Raw genomic sequence first — 12,001 nt, 5'->3', positions numbered from 1 at the left:
GAAGGATTTATCTATGGAGCGGAGTGCACGGGAAGGGGTGTAGGGAAGGACGAGTGTGGAGAGATACTGGGGAGCAGCAGAGTGAGTACATTTATAGGTTAGTAGAAGAAGTTTGAATAGGATGCGAAAACGGATAGGGAGCCAGTGAAGCGACTTGAGGAGAGAGGTAGTATGAGTAAAGCGACCCTGGTGGAAGACGATACGTGCAGCAGAGTTTTGAACCGATTGGAGAGGGGAGAGGTGACTAAGTGGGAGGCCAGCAAGAAGCAGATTGCAGTAGTCTAAACGAGAGGTGACAAGGGTGCGGATGAGGGTTTTGGTAGAGTGCTCGGAAAGAAAGGGGCGGATTTTACGGATGTTGTAAAGAAAGAAACGACAGGTCTTGGCGATCTGCTGGATATGAGCAGAGAAGGAGAGAGAAGAGTCAAAGATGACCCCAAGGTTTCGAGCTGAGGAGACAGGGAGAATGAGAGAGCCATCAAAAGAAATAGAAAATGGGGGGAGTGGGGAGGTGGGTTTGGGGGGAAAAATGAGAAGCTCGGTTTTGGTCATGTTTAATTTCAGGTGGCATTGAGATATCTAGACAGCAATGTCAGACAAGCACGCTGAAACTTTGGTTTGGATGCAAGGTGAGATATCAGGGGTAGAAAGGTAGATTTGGGAGTCATCAGCATAGAGATGGTAGGAAAAGCCATGAGATGAGATTAGTGAACCAAGGGAAGAAGTGTAGATAGAAAAGAGGAGGGGACCAAGAACAGAACCCTGAGGTACGCCGACAGGCAGAGGGATAGAAGTAGAAGAGGATCCACCAGAGTGAACACTGAAGGTGCAGAAGGAGAGGTAGGAAGAGAACCAGGAAAGGACAGAGCCCTGGAATCCAAGTGAGGACAGGGTATCGAGGAGTATGCTGTGATCGACAGTGTCAAAAGCGGCGGAAAGATCAAGAAGAATGAGGATGGAATAGAGACCTCTGGATTTAGCCAGTAATAGGTCATTGGAGACTTTAGTAAGCGCAGTTTCAGTTGAGTGGAGAGGGTGAAAACCAGATTGTAGTGGGTCAAGAATAGCATGTGAGGAGAGAAAATCAAGGCAGCAGTGATGAGCAGCACACAAGTAATTTGGAGAGAAAAGGGAGGAGGGAGATGGGTCGGTAATTAGAGGGACAAGTAGGGTCGAGTGAAGGCTTCTTAAGGAGAAGTGTGACAACAGCATGTTTAAAGGCAGTAGGGACAGTTGCAGTGGAAAGTGAGAGGTTGAGAATGTGACAGATAAAAGGAATAAGAGCAGATGAGATGGCATTAAGAAGGTGGGTGGGAATGGGATCAGAGGAACAGGTGGTACATTTTGAGGAAGAAAGGAGAAATGTAGTTTCCTCTATAGTAACTTCAGGAAAGGAGGAAAAGGAATGAGGGGAAGGAGAGAGAGGGGAACGGACTAGTGAAGAGAGAGGTGGCGAGGTAGAGAATTCAAGGTTTATCTTTTGAACCCTGTTGTGAAAGAATTCAGCAAGGGTCTGAGGAGATAATGAAGGGGGAATTGGGGGAGGGGGCACCTTGAGGAGAGAGTTCAATGAGGTGAAGAGAAGTCGAGGGTTAGAGCCAGGAGAGTTGGTCAGTTGGATATAATAATCCTGTTTGGCGCGTAAAAGAGCAGATTGGAAGGAGGTCAGCATGAACTTAAAGTGTAAGAAATCAGCAAGGGCCCGAGATTTCCACCAGAGGCATTCGGCGGAGCGGGTACAGAAATGTAGGTAGCAGATATTAGAAGTCAGCCAAGGTTGGGGTTTTGTACGCCTTATAGGGCGGGTCATCAAAGGTGCAAGAGTGTAATTTCTCCCACGTTCAGGCTGGCTCCCTCCCTTCCACGTTCAGGCTGGCTCCCTGGGTCCCTCCAACGTTCAGGCTGGCTCCCTGGCTCCCTCCAACGTTCAGGCTGGCTCCCTGGCTCCCTCCAACATTCAAGCTGGCTGGCTCACTCCCTCCCATGTTCAGGCTGGTTCGCTTGCTTGCTCGCTCACTCGCTCCCTCCCACGTTCAGGCTGCCTGCCTCCCTCCCTCAGGCTGCCTCCCTCCCTCGCTCGCTCCCTCCCTCCCACGTTCAGGCTGCCTCCCTCCCTCGCGCGCTCCCTCTCTGTTTCCGTGAAATGGTCCCGGTCGCCGTCAACCACGGAGTTTCCAAGGTGCAGGTCCCAACGGAACTAGAGTCTAAGCCGTGCGGTCGTACCTGGTTTTTTCTATAAGTCGCGACGCTCTCTTTCTTCTCTATGAAGCTCCGCCTCTGCCCCTGTGCCGTCTCTGACGTCAGTCGCTCGACTGTTGTGCCCTGTCCCTTTCACCCCTCCTCCTCCGTCTGTGGCGTTGTATGTGACGTCCGCCTGGGGGGAGGCCCACACATGCGCAGAACAGCCTGAGCTACGGAGCCTAGCAGACCAAGGAGCCACGGTCTTAGCCAGCAAGACGAATGGAACATTGAAGGTGAGAATTATTATATAGGATGACTATGGAGACCCAAAATAAGGAGGAATTTCCTGCTATTTCGGCCTGCTGTTCTTCAGCCAGGCGCATTATTTTTTTCCAAAATATCCGTGCAAATGTAGTTAAGTTGAAATCTGTAAACTACGTTTTCTATGAGCCATCACAGTTATCTGCCTTCATCAGCGGCAAGAGTTTGGTTTCTAGTTCCCTGGATAGGACCGAGACTTAGTATCATATATTATGGATTGAAGATATCTATGCTACCTTCTAGCCTTTACTGTCGTCATGTTATTGATAATTTGTTTTACCCTGGTTTCTTGAGAGTTTCTACTTTATCTCCTTCCCGCAATGTTGTGGACTTGGGTTTATGTTTCCATTTTGAAATGATTCTATATTTGTGATCAAGAGTAGTATTTTTTTTACTTTTATATTTCCTGTATTTCTATGCAAGTGAGATTCCTTGTATGTTAATTTGAAAATTGCAACAAAAATAAAATTAAAAAAATAAAATTGCTGAAATGTTCAGAACCACCCTATGTGTGTGTGTGTGTCCCATTTCCCAAAGTCCTTCACAAAAATCCAGTGCCATTGGGGTCTTGCTATCTTGTTTGTCCTTGGAGAAATGGGAATGAAACTGGGCTATTTAGATGGGCCTTCTGGTCCTTGACTGCATTCATTTATGTTTCTACAGCAATATTTTAATGCTGTATGCTTTATTTAGGACAAGAGAGTCAGATGTAGGACAAAACTAACAAGAAATCTGGGGTAGTGTGCAATGATTCCCAGATGAGCAGAAGTAAGGAAAGATAAAACACAGCTGTGTTCCTTCACTTCCATCACTGAATTAAACAATTCTAGTAAATTTAGGGGGAAAAAATGTACCTGGTAAAGTCATCAGGGATCAGATCGGGGCCAACACCCAAAGATTCCATAACACTGTTCCTGATGTGCAACAACACCTCGCTGTCCCCGCTATACGATGCTGGCAAGGGATCCCTTCCTTTCTCTGTCCGGAACTTCAGCAGCACTGTTAAACCAAGCCAAATTCAATTCATTATTTAAAAAACATGAAAATCTGCAATGGTGTCAAATCTTTCCTGTGCATTGCTGTGAGCTCTTGACATCAGCTGAAAAGCCTTTCATGAGATTGCAAAGCCCAACTCTTCAAAGTCAAGCCAATCCAAGGTCTGGGGGGGGGGGGGGGGGGGGCACATATGTTCTCACACAAATTAGGTCTGCTCTGAGACAGGTTCAACTTTGTGTACTATGTGGAGGTGTGTGTATATCTCCCAACTTTGGTATGCGACTGCTCTTAGGATGGCTTGAAATTAGAGCAGTCAGCACGTCAGTGAGAGCTACCTAAGAGGGGGCTATCCTTGAGAAAGCCGCATGACGGCGAAACATGTGCCATGTCGGATTGAAAAACCCTCTACAGCTGACATCATTGATAAGCTAAGTACAGCTTTATATAAACATTAATTTGAAGTTAAAGTCTTAAAAATAAGAAAAAGGAAAAATGTATGCAATTCACGCAATTAAACAAAAAAAAGACAAAGACCAGTAACAATATGGGGTATGTTTAAGCGACATTGAAACCGCATAGGTCACTTCTACCCATGCTGAGGTCTTTCAAATAAAGAAAAATTCATTTCTCACAGCATAACGACACATTGGAGTTGAGTAGGCACACTTTGGGTGAAAGTAGATTCTCATGGCTGCACATCTCTGACCTCAACCCACTGGTTCAGGAGAGATTGGTGGGCATTCCATACCGAGGGGACAACCTTTCTAAGGACAAGCTGGAGGAGGTTGTGGCCCTCATTAAGAAGCATTCTTACATCATTGGGCCACGCAACGGCGAGAACATAACTGAGATTAACCTAAAACTATGTACAACTAGCTGAGAGTGCAGCCTGGAACAGAAAAAAATGGGCCTGGGGGAGGGGTGGAGTTGGATTCTAAACCCCAAACAGATTCTCCAGGCCCGACTGTCGCGTCGGGTGTCCTGCTCAAGGCAGTAGTGTGATGTGAATGTGTGGACTGAAGACCACGCTGCAGCTTTGCAAATTTCTTCAATGGAGGCCGACTTTACGTGAGCCACCGACGTAGCCATGGCATTATGAGCCATGACATGGCCTTACAGGGTCAGCCCAGCTTGGACATAAGCGAAGGAAATGCAATCTGCTAGCCAATTGGAGATTGTGCGTTTTCCGATGGCGACTCCCTTCCTTTTGGAATTAAAAGAAACAAAAAACTGGGTGGACTGTCTGAAGGGCTTCATCTGCTCCATGTAAAAAGCCAATGCTCTCTTGAAGTCCAAAGTGTGCAAGCTGCTTTCGCCAGGGTGAGCATGAGAACAGGTAAAAAAATGTTGGCAAGACAATCGACTGGTTCAGATGGACTCCAACACCACCTTCGGCAGGAACTTAGGGTGCGTGCAGAGGACTACTCTGTTGTGATGAAATTTAGTATAAGGTGCATCCCTACTAGGGCCTGAAGCTCACTAACCCTATGAGCTGAAGTAACAGCCACCAAGAAAATGACCTTCCAGGTCAAGTACTTCAGATGGCAGGAATTCAATGGCTCAAAAGGAGCTTTCATCAACTGGGTGAGAACGACGTTGAGATCCCATGACACTGGTGGAGGTTTCATAGGGGACTTTGATAAAAGCAAACGTCTCATGAAGCTAACAACTAAAGGCTGTCCAGAGATAGGCTACCTTCTACACAGTGATGATAAGCACTAATCGCACTAAGGTGAACCCTTACGGAATTGGTCTTGAGACCAGACTAAGTGTAGAAGGTATTCAAGCAGGGGCTGTGAAGGACAAGAAAAAGGATCTATGGCCTTGCTGTCACACCAGGCTGCAAACCTCCTCCATTTAAAAGAATAACCCCTCTTAGTGGAATCTTTCCTAGAAGCCAGCAAAACTCAGGAGACACCCTCTGAAAGACCCAAGGAACCAAATTCTAGGCTCTCAAAATCCAGGCCATGAGAGCCAGAGACTGAAGGTTGGGATGTAAAAGTGACCTCTCGTTCCGAGTGATGAGGGTTGGGAAACACTCCAATCTCCACAGTTCTTCGGAGGACAATTCCAGAAGAGGAGGAAAACAAATCTGGCACGGCCAGCAGAGCGAAATCAGGATCATGGTTCCGCGGTCTTGCTTGAGTTTCAGCGAAGTTTTTCCCACTAGAGGTATGGGAGGATACACATACAGAAGGCTTGTTCCCCAATGTAGGAGAAAGGCATCTGACGCTAGTTTGTCGTGGGCCTGAAGCCTGGAACAGAACTGAGGAACCTTATGATTGGTTTGAATGGCAAAAAGATCCACCGAGGGGGTGCCCCACGTTCGGAAGATCTTGCGGGCTATGCCCACACTCTGCGACCATTTGTGAGGTTGCACTACCTTGCTCAGCCTGTTGGCCAGACTGTTGTTTATGCCAACCAGATAAGTAGCTTGGAGAAACGTGCCGTGATGGCACACCCAAAGCCACATCTGGATGGCCTCCTGACACAGAGGGTGAGATCCGGTGCCCCCCTGCTTGTTGGTGTGGTACATCGCAACTTGACTGTCTGCCTGAATCAAGATAATTTGGTTGGAGAGCCGATCTCTGAAGGCCTTTAGAGCATTCCAGATCACTCAAAGCTCCAGGAGGTTGATCTGAAGACCTGTTTCCTGGGGGGGACCAGGCTCCCTGAATGTGAAGCCCATCTACATGAGTTCCCCACCCTAGGCGGGATGCATCTGTTGTCAGCACTTTCTGTGGCTGAGGAATTTGGAATGGTCATCCCATGGTCAAATGGGATCGAATGGTCCACCACTGAAGAGAATTCAGTAAGTCAGTGGACAGCTGGATGACATCATCCAGACTTCCCACAGCTTGACACCACTGGGAAGCTAGGGTCCATTCAGCAGATCTCATATGTAGACATGCCATTGGAGTAACATGAACTATGGAGGCCATGTGCCCCAAAAGTCTCAACATCTGCCGAGCTGTGATTTGCTGAGATGCTTGAACCGTGGACAGCAGGGACAGAAGGTTGTCTGCCCATGTCTTGGGTAGATAGGCCCGAACCGTTCTCGTGCAGTACTCCAATTAATTCCAAGTCTTGAACAGGTGTGAGATGGGACTTGGGGTAATTTATTACAAACCCTAGTAGGTCTAGCATCTGAATAGTCATCCGCATGGACTCCCTAGCACCATCCTCCGAGGTGCTCTTCATCAGCCAATCGTTGAGATAAGGAAACACATGCACTCCCAGTCTGCGTAGTGACGCTACAACTATTACTAGGCACTTTGTGAATACCCTGGGAGTTGATGCTAGGAAAATGGCAGTACTCGGTACTGACAGTGTTGCGTTCCCAGCCGAAATCGAAGATACTTCCTGTGAGCTGGAAATATTGGGATGTGTGTGTAAGCATCCTTTAAGTCCAGAGAGCATAACCAATCGTTTTCCTGAATCATGGGAAGAAGGGTGCCTAGGGAAACCATCCTGAACTTTTCTCGCACTAGGAATGTGTTCAGGGCCCTTAAGTCTAGGATGGGACACATCCCCCCCGTTTTCTTTTGCACAAGGAAGTACCTGGAATAGAATCCCAGCCCTTCTTCCCGTGGTGGAATGGGTTTGACCGCATTGGCCCTTAGAAGGGCGGAGAGTTCCTCTGCAAGTACCTGCATGTGCTGGGAGATGTACGAATGAGCTCCCAGTGGACATTTGGGCTCCAGATTGACGGTGTTTCCTAACCGGACTATTTGAAGAACCCACCGGTCGGAGGTTATGAGAGGCCACCACTGGTGAAAAAAATTAACCTCCTCACAACTGGCAAGTTGTTCGGCACAGACACTTGTATTGCGGCTATGCTTTTTTGGAGCCAGTCAAAAGCCTGTCCCTGGCTTTTGCTGGGGAGTAGCAGGGGCCTTGGGCGCACGTTGTTGACGAGAACGAGTGTGCTGGGGCTGAACCTGAGTAGGCTGATGAGAAGCAGGAGTGTATATACACCTAGAATAGGAATAGGGAGCATTCCATGACCCACCAAAATACCTCCTAGTTGAAGAGGTGGTAGCAGAAGGCATCCAGTGGGAGAGAGAAGCCATAGCATCTGTGTGCTTCTTGATCTGGTCAACCAAATCTTCCACTTTCTCTCCGAAAAGGTTATCCCCCAGGCAAGGACCATCCGCTATCCTCTGCTGGACCGAATGGTCTAGGTCAAGGACCTGCAGTCATAGGAGTCTGCACATCGCTATACCAGACCAGGAATTTATGACACACCTTCTGCTACCTGACCACCTGGCGAAAAGGTTTGGCCTGCTCCGAAGGAAGGGCATCAATCAAACTAGACAGCTGCCGCACCGAGTTCCGCAAGTGGATGCTCGTGAAGAGCTGGTAAGACTGGATACGGGCAGCAAGCATAGCGGCCTGATACATCTTCTTCTCAAAAGAGTCCAAGGTCCTACCTTCTCTGCCTGGGGTGCCGAAGCATAGTCTCTAGTACTCTGCTCTTTTGCGAACGGAGTCCACCACTATGGAGTTATGAGGTAACTGAGACCTCATCAACCCAGATTCATCGTGGATCCGATACTGGGAATCTGTCTTCTTAGGGATCAAGGGACCAGACACAGGGAACGGCCAGTTTTGCATAAGGACTTCCTTGAGTACCTTATGCAAAGTAGCTGTTACTGCCTCTTTAGATGGAGAGGTGTAGTCCAGGATCTTGAGCATCTCAGCCCTGGGCTCATCCTCCACATCTACAGGGAATGGAGTGGCCTGAGCCATTTCCCGTACAAAAGAGGAGAAGGAGAGGTACTCTGGAGGAGACAGTCTCCTTTCAGGCGGAGGGGAAGGTTCAGAGGGAATCCCAAAGGACTCATCTGAGGAGAAGTACCTGGGATCTTCCTCTGACTCCCAAGAGCGCTCTTCCCCCAGTGACCTCTGAGACTGAACCCACCTCGACGCCGAAGACCCGTGCGGTAACCAACTGGGGATGAGCTTATCACTCCTTCTGCCTCAGTGCCGCCTCACAGTGCTGAACTTCATTTCATTCGGCGCTCGAGGGGGATGTGAGCGGTCTCCTCAGCTGGGAATGCAGCATGGGTTTACCGATTCCCGACCCGTCGGTAACAGGTGCCTTTCGGGGAAGTTGGGTGAAGATGGGATGTGCGCCCTGGAAGGAGCGTGATCAGGGATCAGGTTCAGTAGACCCTCCCTTGTGGAGATTCCCGCTGGGCTTTTGACAGTTCCTGACTCACTGTGAGCAGAGGGTCGTGGTCCAGCAGACCAGAGATCATGGCCCAGTAGTTCCCGAAAGCCAGCAAGGGCAAAGGATCATGGCCCTGTAGGTTCACCACATGGAGAGACCAGCAGACACTATCAGTTCCCGAGACCAGCCCGGCAGACACGGCGTTTAATATCGGGTGTTATATAGTGGATAAAGGAAGAAATCCTATGCTTTCTCCTGCTTCATTTGCCTCTCCACCTCAGCAGATATTCGACAGGTACCCTGATTCAGCGGGTCATGGCCACTCATGTTTACATTGTGATTAGCCAAATGGGTAAATCCTGGTTTAGTGGAAAACACATCAGTATACTTTTGAAATACTGCTTCTAACTGCTGTCTCTGGGTAGGGGTTAATTGCTCTCCCACTACAATTTGTTGTATAGATCCCTCTGGTAAGGTCTCTGCTCACTATCCTGAAATTCTTCCGGTAGGCTACAGACAGCTGATACCATAGCTGTGCAATATGTATAGGCCTTTAAGCGAATGCTACATACCTGTAGAAGGTATTCTCCGAGGACAGCAGGCTGATTGTTCTCACTGATGGGTGACGTCCACGGCAGCCCCTCCAATCGGAACTTCACTAGCAAAGGCCTTTGCTAGTCCTCACGCGCCCATGCGCACCGCGCATGCGCGGCCGTCTTCCCGCCCGAACCGGCTCGTGTTCGTCAGTCCCATATGTAGCAAGGTAAGACAAGGGAAGACAACTCCAAAGGGGAGGCGGTCGGGTTTGTGAGAACAATCAGCCTGCTGTCCTCGGAGAATACCTTCTACAGGTATGTAGCATTCGCTTTCTCCGAGGACAAGCAGGCTGCTTGTTCTCACTGATGGGGTATCCCTAGCCCCCAGGTTCACTCAAAACAACAAACATGGTCAATTGGGCCTCGCAACGGCGAGGACATAACTGAGATTGACCTAACAATTTATCCAACTAACTTAGAGTGTAGCCTGGAACAGAATAAACATGGGCCTAGGGGGGTGGAGTTGGATTCTAAACCCCGAACAGATTCTGAAGCACTGACTGCCCGAACCGACTGTCGTGTCGGGTATCCTGCTGCAGGCAGTAATGAGATGTGAATGTGTGGATAGATGACCACGTCGCAGCTTTGCAAATCTCTTCAATAGTGGCTGACTTCAAGTGGGCTACCGACGCTGCCATGGCTCTAACATTATGAGCCGTGACATGACCCTCAAGAGCCAGCCCAGCCTGGGCGTAAGTGAAGGAGATGCAATCTGCTAGCCAATTGGATATGGTGCGTTTCCCCACAGCCACTCCCCTCCTGTTGGGATCAAAAGAAACAAACAATTGGGCGGACTGTCTGTTGGGCTGTGTCCGCTCCAGATAGAAGGCCAATGCTCTCTTGCAGTCCAATGTGTGCAGCTGACGTTCAGCAGGGTAGGAATGAGGACGGGGAAAGAATGTTGGCAAGACAATTGACTGGCTCAGATGGAACTCCGACACAACCTTTGGCAAGAACTTAGGGTGAGTGCGGAGAACTACTCTGTTATGATGAAATTTGGTGTAAGGGGCCTGGGCTACCAGGGCCTGAAGCTCACTGACTCTACGAGCTGAAGTAACTGCCACCAAGAAAATGACCTTCCAGGTCAAGTACTTCAGATGGCAGGAGTTCAGTGGCTCAAAAGGAGGTTTCATCAGCTGGGTGAGAACGACATTGAGATCCCATGACACTGTAGGAGGTTTGACAGGGGGCTTCGACAAAAGCAAACCTCTCATGAAGCGAACAACTAAAGGCTGTCCTGAGATCGGCTTACCTTCCACACGGTAATGGTATGCACTGATTGCACTAAGGTGAACCCTTACAGAGTTGGTCTTGAGACCAGACTCAGACAAGTGCAGAAGGTATTCAAGCAGGATCTGTGTAGGACAACAGCGAGGATCTAGGGCCTTGCTGTCACACCAGACGGCAAACCTCCTCCATAGAAAGAAGTAACTCCTCTTAGTGGAATCTTTCCTGGAAGCAAGCAAGATGCGGGAGACACCCTCTGACAGACCCAAAGAGGCAAAGTCTACGCTCTCAACATCCAGGCCGTGAGAGACAGAGACTGGAGGTTGGGATGCAGAAGCGCCCCTCCGTCCTGTGTGATGAGGGTCGGAAAACACTTCAATCTCCACGGTTCTTCGGAGGACAACTCCAGAAGAAGAGGGAACCAGATCTGACGCGGCCAAAAAGGAGCAATCAGAATCATGGTGCCTCGGTCTTGCTTGAGTTTCAACAAAGTCTTCCCCACCAGAGGTATGGGAGGATAAGCATACAGCAGACCCTCCCCCAGTCCAGGAGGAAGGCATCCGATGCTAGTCTGCCGTGGGCCTGAAGCCTGGAACAGAACTGAGGGACTTTGTGGTTGGCTCGAGATGCAAAGAGATCTACCAAGGCAGTGCCCCACACCTGGAAGATCTGTCACACTACACAGGAATTGAGCGACCACTCATGAGGTTGTATAATCCTGCTCAATCTGTCGGCCAGACTGTTGTTTACGCCTGCCAGATAAGTGGCTTGGAGCACCATGCTGTGACGGCGAGCCCAGAGCCACATGCTGACGGCTTCCTGACACAGGGGGCGAGATCCGGTGCCCCCCTGCTTGTTGATGTAATACATGGCAACCTGGTTGTCCGTCTGAATTTGGATAATTTGGTGGGACAGCCGATCTCTGAAAGCCTTCAGAGCGTTCCAGACCGCTCGTAACTCCAGGAGATTGATCTGCAGATCGCATTCCTGGAGGGACCAGCTTCCCTGGGTGTGAAGCCCATCGACATGAGCTCCCCACCCCAGGAGAGACGCATCCGTAGTCAGCACTTTTTGTGGCTGAGGAATTTGGAAAGGGCGTCCCAGAGTCAAATTGGACCAAATCGTCCACCAATACAGGGATTTGAGAAAACTCGTGGACAGGTGGATCACGTCTTCTAGATCCCCAGCAGCCTGAAACCACTGGGAAGCTAGGGTCCATTGAGCAGATCGCATGTGAAGAGGCTTGCGTCCATAACCATCACCATCCACTGCAGAGGTGCCAAGGCATCCCCTCCGCAGGGAGAAATTGTGGAGCCACCAGTTCAAGCGCAGTCGTGCTGTAAACAGTCATGGAAGATGCTGACATTCCTGGGTCACAGGTGACCACATGCTGAGAAGTGAGAACTGTAGAAGTCGCTTGTGAGCACAGCCCACGGCACTACCTCCAAAGTGGCCAATACAGAGCCCAAGACATGAATGTACTGCCAGGCCCGAGGACTTGGCG

The 12,001-nt window shown here is 49.5% G+C and overlaps 1 long non-coding RNA gene across 2 annotated transcripts in view; it reads right to left on the bottom strand.

Moving 5' to 3' along the window:
* The window catches only part of LOC115481691, a 37,225-nt gene extending 33,728 nt beyond the window's left edge, over positions 1-3,497 (bottom strand). For both annotated transcript variants that reach the window (XR_003943989.1, XR_003943990.1), the window contains exon 1: positions 3,357-3,497. This is a non-coding gene — a long non-coding RNA (uncharacterized LOC115481691). The remainder of the gene's footprint in view (positions 1-3,356) is intronic.
* Positions 3,498-12,001: the final 8,504 nt, after the last annotated feature.

This window comes from Microcaecilia unicolor, chromosome 1 (genome assembly GCF_901765095.1).
Source record: "Microcaecilia unicolor chromosome 1, aMicUni1.1, whole genome shotgun sequence".
In the NCBI taxonomy this organism is placed as follows: Eukaryota; Metazoa; Chordata; class Amphibia; order Gymnophiona; family Siphonopidae; genus Microcaecilia; species Microcaecilia unicolor.
Note: the sequence above shows the minus strand (reverse complement) of the source record. Positions and strands in the feature narration are given on the sequence as shown.